At 34.0% G+C, this 10984-nt stretch overlaps 2 non-coding genes across 2 annotated transcripts; both read left to right on the top strand.

Annotated features, from left to right (window-relative positions):
• Positions 1 to 464: 464 nt before the first annotated feature.
• Positions 465 to 661, top strand: LOC145080612 (U2 spliceosomal RNA). Its single transcript, XR_013695211.1, has one exon. It is a non-coding gene; the product is annotated as a U2 spliceosomal RNA (small nuclear RNA).
• A 4991-nt stretch (positions 662 to 5652) lies between these two features.
• LOC145080610 (U2 spliceosomal RNA) lies at positions 5653 to 5849 on the top strand. The gene has a single exon (XR_013695209.1). It is a non-coding gene; the product is annotated as a U2 spliceosomal RNA (small nuclear RNA).
• The last annotated feature ends 5135 nt before the right edge of the window (positions 5850 to 10984 follow it).

The raw sequence follows: 10984 nt of genomic DNA, 5'->3' as shown, positions 1-10984 counted from the left end.
AAATCTTGATGATGACTTGGAAGAGGGCGATGATGAAGTATAACAACAACAAAGAAGGGAGATATTGACAACGTAGGTCTTTTGGGTTTTGATATTTGGCTGTAGTATAGGCTAGCAATAAGATTTTTTAGATATAGCTAGGGGGAAACTTGTCATATATATAAGTTTATAACTATCCCCATCAAGTTGTTTTTTGTCTCACATTAACTCTTCATGTACGTTAACTGAATAAAACTTAAAACAAAAATAATAACAGTAATACAACTATACACACATGCTGTATAAATTCGATTTAAATATATATCTAAAAACTGTAACAGTATTATGGTAATATCTTGGTGAACGAAGATGCAGCACAAAGATGGGGCATGCAGTGAAGTGCTTTGCATCCCACATCGGCTGAGTGAAGCAAGCAGCGAAGAGAAAGATGGGTATAAAATGGAAAGCCGTGCAATGGAAGAGGCATACCTTTCTCGGCCTTTTGGCTAAGATCAAGTGTAGTATCTGTTCTTATCAGTTTAATATCTGATATGTAGGCCATCGGCCTACTCGATATTAATCTTATTTTTTATGGGGGAAGGCCCGTTACAGTAGCTTGCTGCTGGGGTTCTTCATGCGTCGCCTTGGCCTTACACTACTCCAGAGGCCTGGCGCACCCCTCCAATTCCAAGCTCAATATTTTATTTTAATACTTCCCCGTCTTCAGCAAAGTGAATAAAAAGAGGATCGATTTTGACTTAATAGTTGATGGACATTGATATGATATTATTTGAGTTTGCTTTTATATCGAGGGTGCGACAGTTAGTTTTTTTTGTTTTCGTTATTCTGTTGTAGAAATAAGATTTCGAGTATAAGCACACATCTGGTCCTTGTGGTATGACAATTTTTATTTTTGATCTTAACTATTGGATATTTTTACATGACTAGTCCATATAGTTTGCATTTATTGCACCTGTGGCCCTTGGACTATTAAATCTCTAACTGTTAAGCTATTGGTTTTTTAGACCACCACCACCACCATATAGTTTGCATTTATTTCTCTTTAATCCCTAACTACCATCTCAGACCACCACCACCGCCACTAAACACACACAAACACACATCAATGTTGAGAAGTTTGATGTGAATTCCAACAATTTATCCGGTGAAATCTCGTATGGACTCTCTCAAGGGACAAGTACCTCTTCCTTAAAGGTATTGTACGTGGAACACAATTTGCTTACTGATATCATCCCTTCAACTCTTAGCAAATGTTCTCAATTGGCCTCCCTTGATCTAAACTTCAATTATTTAATAGGATCAATCCCAAATAGTTGAAGCAACCGCACCAATTTGAATTGGATTTCCCTTGCCATTCTTAATGTTGGGAACAACTCATTTTTCTCATTTTTTAGAAACATTCCAGCTGACATTGGGTTAGATGTCAACACCAGTCAATTACTTAACTGGTACCATTCCACAAGACAATTTAGACAAGATTTTGTTGAGACATCCCTATAACTTCACAAGACCATATTTAGGGATCACTAAACCAAACTTCAACATAACGATTTGATGATCTTCTTTGATCTATTGTATAATTAATTGAAAAGTGACATTCCAAATAATCTAGGGTCAATGTACTATACCTTCATGTTGAATTTGGGTCATAATGATCTTGTAGGACATATTAAACTTCTAGAGATAAAGCTCGACGTACCTTTCATTGGTGGTTTAGGAGAGGGGATAGAGAGATCTGGAACAAGCAAGGGGTTGCCATGTTTTTAGAGTTATTTGTTTCATTTTCATGTTAATGACATAAACGGTCCTTCAAGAAAAACAATGACAAAAAAAGAGACAATAACATCCGGATTTCCAGGTATCATAATTTAAGTATTTATTTTTGAGTTAAAAAGAGGGGCTCGACGAGTTGACGCCTAAACTCGTCGAGTAGGAACGCGATTGATGACTCAGATTAATGAATGGACTCGACGAGTCGGTAAGTCGATTCGACGAGTCCGCATTGTGGACAGAAACCCTAAATCTTTGGGCATGCGCCCTATTTAAGGGTCCTTATGGCCTTCATTTGCGGCCACACATCCTTGAGAAACCCCAAACGAACCAGAGAGCATAGAGAGTGAGGGAAGGAGCTAATTTCATCACCATTTGTGCATTCTTGCAAGAAGGAAGGAAGGGATTCAAGCTAGGCTAGTTGGGGAGCTCATATCTTCTATCACCTCATCAAAGATTGTTGTTTGAGGTATGAATCCATGCCTATTTTCGTGTATATAGTGGATCTCATGAATCTAGGGTTTTCTTGCCCCTTTTTAGTTGAGTTATGGAGTATGTGGTGTCCCTTTAAGGCATAGACATTAGATATGGACCTTGGAAGGTATAGAGAGTCCCAACAACCTAGCTTTATGCAGTCACATAAGAGTATTAAGCCCAAGACATCATTATAAGGGATATTTTATCAAATATAGCTAGATGTGTGATGCATGGACATAAAGATTGAACCTTTACGTGACTTTTGAGTGCTAAGAGGCCAGATCTATAAGTTAGAGGAGCAGATCTGACCTCAGAAGGTCAAATGAGCAGTGTCATGGAGGAAACTCGTCGAGTCCATGAGAGGACTCGACGAGTCGGATCGTGTTTCCCCGCGATTCGTAACCAGTGGTAACCCGTCGAGTGAAAGGTTAACTCGACGAGTCGAGTGAGGCCTTAGGAGGATTCAGAGGACATGCATGAACTCGTCGAGTCACCCGAGTGCACTCAACGAGTTTGGTCAAAGTTGGACCGTTGACTGGAGTTGATTTCCGTTGACCTTAGGGTTTTGGTCAAACTGATTCAAGAGAGGTCAAAGTTCTACCCATTCTTAAGCGATGGGAACATAAAGAGAGTATTGATTAAATATATTATCATTTTGATAGGAGGAGGCTAGATCAGGGATATCGAGAACGAGAGTATACTAGACATCATTCGAGGTGAGTCTTCTCACTATATTTTACCTTGAATGGTAATTATGTGTGACCGGAAGGTCTTATGTGCTATGACAAATATGTGATATATGTTTCCATGTGATATGTATATGTTATCTATGTTATGAGTAGTATGGTATGGACCGGAAGGTCAACAGGGTATGGACCGGAAGGTCAACAGTGGATGGAGTGGAAGGTCGATATGGTATGGACCGGAAGGTCTACTCATATTGTGGGACCGGAAGGCCCCTGAGACACATTGACCGGAAGGTCTCGTAGAGCTGTACCCTTGAGTGACTTATGTGTTGTATGTAGTATTTTGGGAAACTCACTAAGCATTTATGCTTACCGTGTTATGTGATATGTGTTTCAGGTACTAGCGATGATCGCAGAAAGGCACCGACATGATTAGTACACACTGATAGAGGATTTTTGTAGTTGAGATTCTGGGATATGTTCTACCGTAATGAATTTTGATACACTTGTGTTTTGAAATGATTTTTATGAGATATGTTATGGTTGAAATATGAAAGAAAAATTGTTTTAAATTTTTACGTCGTTACAAAGACAAAAACAAACAAATTTTGATCATTCTACGTGTCTTTAACGAAACATTGTAAACGGTAACAGTCTTAGGGTCCAAAAGGGAAACAAATGCAAACCTTTCCAACCAATACTTTTGGTGTGACACCACTAGTTAAAACACAAAAAATACTAACGGGTTGTTTGATACTTACTTGATTTTGGATCGAACAATTGTGCTAAATGATAAAAATGATCATATTATCTTTTTTGTTTAATACTTCATGTTCAATACTCCATGAGTGGCAATTGTGACTCGCGCTTCTTGAACCTTATCACCTTATCATGTTTTAACCATTTAACCTTATCATGTTTTAATTAGCTTACATATTTTTTAAATGTCAATTTGTACCGACTATATCATTTAAAAGATATCATTAAGGTCCGTAAAATAAGTAATATAAATTTTAACTTATTATTAATAATATCTACTTATGTAGTAAACACAAAATAAAAAGTATATTACTTTAACAACACATTGTCCCAAAACATTGATAAATAACTAAAAGTTCAAAGTTGTAATATAAATGTAACATATGTTGTGCATTATACTTTTTTATTTCAATAAATTAGTTACACATGTAGAATGTTGTTGTTATTATTATAATACTAATGATAATTATTATAATAATAATATTTTTTTTTCAGGCATGAGTTTCTTAGAAATTTGTCTTAAGCAATCAAGATGTGGAGACATTTTTGAAGAAGAATCTTGGGTCATATGACCGCAAGCACGAGGCCATTGACAAGTTTCTCAAGTATAAAGATTTCATGCCTCTATGATGTCGTTGAAATCGCCTTCCAAAATGTTCATATACATAAACTGCATCGTCTATGAGACAACCAAGGATTGAGGAGGCGGCAAGAAGAAGGTCAAAAATGGAAATAAGATTAGCCATATGGTTTAAAAGGTTTAAATGTTGTTAGCAACATGATCACGATGTGAGAGATTCGGAGCAATGAAGACTATGTTGGAATCGAGGAGTATGAGGTTTGTACTTTGTACACGTGCATACTTATAATATTATCCTCGTAATTAGAGATAGAAGAAGAGGTCATGTCGTGACTATAAGTAAATGACTATAAAGTTTAAACCCTTATTTGTTGTTCGGTTAAAACCGATCCGGTTTGGAGAAATTTGTTTTGGATAGTAGTCCAAAAAAATAGTTTGTGTTAAATCACTTGTCCATTAAAAATTTAAGACATGTTTTGTATCTTTAAAATTAACCAATCAATGAATCTATGATGTCTATCACATATCATATTATCCCTAAACGATGATACATGGAAAATAGAGAAAACAAAATCATCCATAGTGCTTTTGGTGATTTTGAAGTAAACTATTGAGTTACTTGATTCAGAAACTAAATGAAATATTTTGGGTCTCGGTCTTGGGTTTTGGTAATATTTTGGGTCTCGGTCTTGGGTTTTGGTAGGTTATAATCATCTTGCTAAAAATGTGTTAATATATGTTGTTGGATTATGTTCATTTTCAATTTAAATGGTCCCATTTTCTAAAGCAATATCTAAAACATATTGATCACATTGTTGAATACATATGTATTAAATATCTAAGACATATTCTCAATCTGGATCATAATTCATTTACATTAAACAAACAATTTTTCAACATTTAACAATTTAATTTCGTCTAACTGGTTATTCATGCATGCCAAACAACATCCTTGAATGCATCCTTTTTTATACTTCATCTCATTCCATTATTTTATTAATCCATTTTTTTTATCATTTTATTCCATAAAACCAAACCAACTCTAAAAGCTAAAAGTATAATCATTTCACACTATCTCCCTCTTTTTATTTGTATATGAAAGAGGTTGTAGTGGGAATGAGAAGTGGTTTGAACTTTGAAAAAACTTATCATATATAATTTATCTCCATCAAGTTATTTTCATATCACGTAAGTTAACTGAATTATACTAAACACAAATAACAAAAGTAATACAGTTATAACTTATAAGCAATTTTCGTTCTGAAGGAACAGCCAAGAGTGTGAAGGTAGTGAAGTTCTTTGCATCCCACATCGGCTGAGTGAAGCAAGCAGCGAAGAGAAAGATGGGTATAAAATGGAAAGCCGTGCAATGGAAGAGGCATACCTTTCTCGGCCTTTTGGCTAAGATCAAGTGTAGTATCTGTTCTTATCAGTTTAATATCTGATATGTAGGCCATCGGCCTACTCGATATTAATCTTATTTTTTATGGGGGAAGGCCCGTTACAGTAGCTTGCTGCTGGGGTTCTTCATGCGTCGCCTTGGCCTTACACTACTGCCGAGGCCTGGCGCACCCCTCCAATTCCTAGTTAAGTGTTTCTGTTGCTTGTTGGAAAATAGTTTTAGAATTGTTGGTTTAAAATTTCATTTACAATGTTCATGTAATAAGTAGGTCAACAATAATTAATAATAAATTTCATAATAACAACTTTATCACAAAAGTTAACTTGGTAATTAAATATTCCTAGAAACCTGATACTTATTAAACAAGAAAAAGCATATACTTGATGAGTGAGGATGGTGGCAAGAGTAATAACGTTTTTACAACTGTTTGATCGAATTAAAAAGTAGTATACAGCAACAACTGGATTCGAAAAGGGATTTTTATAATCTTATTTTGACATGGAAGACGCATACATATCCTCTGCTCATGCCCATGTGTAACTTTATTTCTTTCTATCACGAAATGCAAATATATTACATGATTGTACGATTTTTTTATGAATATGCTTCACAATGTGATTTCGGTTGGTATTGTGCATATATAAATGTGTTTTATCAAGAGTCGACACATTGCAAAATACATACATCTTTCGTATCAAAAAGCTTCATTTGTCTGGTGTAAATCCACTAACTACTCATTCGAAACGGGAATCTCAAATAAAAAAAATTTAAGTAAACGACTTAGGTTAGAAAGAATGGTGTTGCGTTCGACATACTGTAACATCAGCTTTTTGCTAGTCACCTAAGCTTTTGCCAAAAGAGTGTTCACCTTGTAATTATTGGAAAGTGGTGGTGATAACATTTAAATATGTCTGATTTTGAAAATTAAAAAAAAAAAAAAAAAAACAAATTAGAGTGCACCAATCACATCCCTCTTTCTCGCTTCCTATCTCCTCTCTCTTCTCGCCCGGACGGATGACGAGGGCTCCTTGGTGAGAACCAATGAGTGGTGTTGGTGATGTCTTGGCGATGATGATTAGGGATGCTCCCCCTAATCTTATGAATTAAAATTTATATTGCATTATTTATTTATTTATTTTTTGTTTTGTTTTTTGAGATGTGGCTCCTATTTTTAATTTAAAAACAATTCCATTAAGTTAGTAAATAACTAAAGATATAATAAAAAAGTAAAAAGTATAATTAAAGAAATAAATGTTACTAGTTTGTCTGGATTATTCGGTTTTTATTTTAGTAATAAATTCAAGTATCTAGACAATACTGTTCGATTTAACAATTTAGTTTTATTCGAATAGAGATACATATAGGCTACACCACTTAACACCTTCTAGATATGCATATGCAGAATTACAAAGCATAAGTTCGTGAGATAACTTCCAAATTTAGTCATTACAATAAGTATTTTTGTCAATTTTAAAAATTAAAAGTAAATAAATTATTACAAAAATAGAAAATCAATCATCAAAAGAGTAAAAGAAATTCATCCAATTAATTAATTTGAACCAATAAAAAAACCAGGATCTTATCAATCTAGTTCTCAAATCACCGGCCCGTTCAAGACACCAAACAATCACACGCAAAATACACTTTCTTATACAAAGACAAAATTCAAAACCCATTTATTTGGTTTTTATTCCCTTTAATCTTTATTTTTGCCTTAGTTTATTTTTTGGCCTTAAATCCTTTATTCCATTTGACGAGGAACATTATGATCCTTCTTCTATTCTTCAACATCATGTGTTTGGTCTTTTACACCGAAGAAACACAAATTAAAAATCATTAAAATTGAAATTCTTAGAAATAACTCTAAAATATAGGAAATTATGCAAACAATCAACCAGGCATCAAAGAAAAAATCTCCCATCTGCTTGTTCTCATTGTTCAATATTCATGAAATATTACAAAGAATAATTGATCAATGCAATAAAAATTAAAATAAAAAATCCGATCAATACAATTAAAAATAAAATAAAAAAGGATACATAAGTGCACCTCCCTTCGGATCAAGACTCCATCTCCATCTTCATTGGAATTTTAGATTCTTCATAAAAACCAAGTAAAACAAATTCAATATTTACCAAAGAAACCAAATGTTGAATCCCAACTCACTTTGGTTCAATTTTAACTTATTCTAATTAAAAAAAAAAAAAAAAAAAAAAAAAAAAAAAAAAAAAAAAAAAAAAAAAACTGGAGAAGTTGAAAATGTAAGAATTATTGAGTTATAAATTTTGCATAAATACAAAGAACTTACAGTGTCAAGATATATAAAGATATATAAAGAGAATATAATTTGGTCATTTGCAATCACATCCCGTTCACATGGTATTTTTGGATTTGATGGTGAAGTACAAGCTTTTTTTGATTGAAATTGTTTAAGATGGAACTTTTGAACAAAACCTATAATTGGGGTATAGCTACCAACCAAATTTTGTAATTTACTTTTTAATACATTCGAACAATGTTATTAAAATGGCAATCCTGGTCGCATGATCGTATGATCAGGTTCGGCACAGACGTTAGGCAAAAGGAGCAACCGTCAATGACTCATCATTTCAAAGGACCCAAAAAATTTATGGGTTAATATATAATAATTAGTTTGTTTTAAGAAAAAAAATATAAATTATAGGAAGCGTGAATGAGCCAAATTCAAATGCCAAAATTTGATACATTACTGAAGGTATGAATAAACAATATCATACGTAAAATAATTCATCGTTCATAAATGTGGGTATGTGGCTAGGTGCAACAAAAATGGAAAAAATCAAATCGACTATTTGTACACTAAGAACCTATGAAGCAATCAAATAATGATTAAATGGATTAGTCAATTACGCCGTCTAAATTTCTAAGTCTCAGCGGTTAGAGTCTCATTGCATATAGCATTGTATTAACCATTATTATCATTGTAGCATCTGTAGAGAAGTTTTTTTCAAAGTTGAAGTTATCAAATAATTATGTCATTGATGTCATATGAAATGTTGAATTATTTGACCATTTTATGTATGGATAAAAGCATGTCAGACGAGTTTGGTCTTCATACTATTTTTTTCAAAACGATGAAGAAAAATACTTTTATATCTAAAAAACCTATAAGAAGTTTTTTTTTAATTAGTATATTTTGTAAAATGTTTGGCTATACTTGTGTCTTTGAGGGACGTTTTTTATTTCTTCTCGTCCTGAACCCGAAATATGTTTGAATCAGCCTTGCATATGATTCCACCATAAAAAACAATATAAATCTTCACAATAGTGTATGAACTTTAATAATATTTATATATTAAAAAATAATCAATAAAAATTATATTTTGGATTTTGTTCTTTCCATTTAGACTCTTTTATTTATTCAAACATTTAGATTCATTTTACTTTGAAAATGTTAATTATAAATAATTGTCATGTTAGGTTATATAGTTAGATATATAATTTTGGTTCTAAACTTATCAATCATATTTTAAAATTTTACGATCTATGGTAGATTAATTATGAGATGAGCTTTTCTTGTATTGCATGTGTATTATTCCTTAATGTTGGAAACTTAACCACATGGATTTTTTATTTTTGAAGGTCAAATTTTTATCTTTTTTTTTAATGACTTGTAATTAAGTTGCAACTCATGTCAAGCAACATTGTAGTATGATCTTTCGAACTTGATCTTGCAAAGTAAAAAAAAATGATATTGTCCTAAATAGGATTTCAATCTTTACAGTCTTGCATTCAGTATACTCTAAAATTATAAATTATTATTATTATTATACTCCATGCATACACCCTCACAACAAATCATCATGTCATTGCTAGGAATCTAAAATCTCAATGAAGATGTCACAAATAACTGTTTAAAAGCCAAATAGGATTTCAATAAAATAATGGTTATAATGGGTGGTTATATTTAGAGCATAAACAAGCATTTGGGTATCAACAACAAACAACAAAAGAGTTTTGCTACAACAAGATTATTGCTATTCATGATTTTTCTTTAATCTAATGAATTTTGTTCAATCTCAATCTTATAGACTTTGATATTATAAAGTTGCAACACCCAAAAGCAGGTATGACCTTATAGCCCTTGAAGTATCTTGTTATTGGCATAAGAGACCCTTAAGTACGTTGGGCGTACTTAAGAGTACAATTAGCGTACTTGGCGAGAAGGAACGCGGAGGAGCAGCACGTACGCTGGGCGTACGTGCCAGCATGTTCAAACCCTAAAAATCGGACTTGAGGCCTATATAAACGTCCTTAACTCATTTGAGCCTTACCCTTAAAAGCCTCCTTCGCCTTCAAACACCTCTGAAAACGTAATATCATTTGCGAGTGTATTTTGAGCTTCAAGAGTGCCTTTTTGGTCCTTTTAGTGTTCATCCAAGAAGAAGAAGTTGTCAAGGAAGCTTGGAGTGTCATTTGGCTTCAAGGACCTGCATATTGTCGACCTTAAGGAGCTTCTGGAGGTATAAAGTTTGTACCTTTCCATTTAAATCACTATATCTAGCTAGGACTTTCTAGTTTTGTCCCTTTGGTTGGTTTTGGACCTCCTCTTGTGAGATAAGCAACTCCAAGGGATGAAAATGACAGATCTGAGGTCCCTTGGTACTTTTTCAGCATAAAAATAGAGTCTTGGTGGGCATTTTGACCTCATGCATGGGTTAAGAGCTTTAAAAAGGTCTTAGTGAGGATGTTGGGAGCATATGGGACATGCAAAGGCATAAAGTTGCCAACTTTATGCCTTAGGTCGTCTTAATAGGGTTAGATCCGACTTCTGGACGTAAAAGAATCGAATATTAAGCACTTAATGGAAAAAGTGCTTAATCTGTTGGTAAGTTGGGCGTAACCCAATGGACGCTGAGCGTAGTCCCAAGATCCCAGTACGTCGCGCGTACCAAGATGGTACGTCGAGCGTACGCTTCTCTGTTGGGCCCGAATCTGCTTTGGGCCTTTGAGCTTTTGGGCCTCATTTGGTTATTGGGTTTGATTGTATTCTGTGAATTATGGGTCATTTCATCTGTTATGGGCCATGGATATATTAGTTGGGACTTATTTGGCCAAGAGGCCCATTAGTGATGTTGGACTTGGATTTTGGGCCCATTAGCTATGGAAGGATAATTAGGCCTCATGGGAGGATTTGGGTTTTGGGTTTTCCTTTGATTAATCTAAGGTCCTAATAATGATTACTATTACTTGTCCAGCACGGGAGGTTACCGACTGTTAGGAGGGCAGTTTTCGCATTCAGCAGACTGAGGTGAGTCTCCTCACCATACC

Source organism: Lactuca serriola, chromosome 1 (assembly GCF_051521515.1).
Source record: "Lactuca serriola cultivar US96UC23 chromosome 1, Lser_US96UC23_V15, whole genome shotgun sequence".
Lineage (NCBI taxonomy): Eukaryota > Viridiplantae > Streptophyta > Magnoliopsida > Asterales > Asteraceae > Lactuca > Lactuca serriola.
Note: the sequence above shows the minus strand (reverse complement) of the source record. Positions and strands in the feature narration are given on the sequence as shown.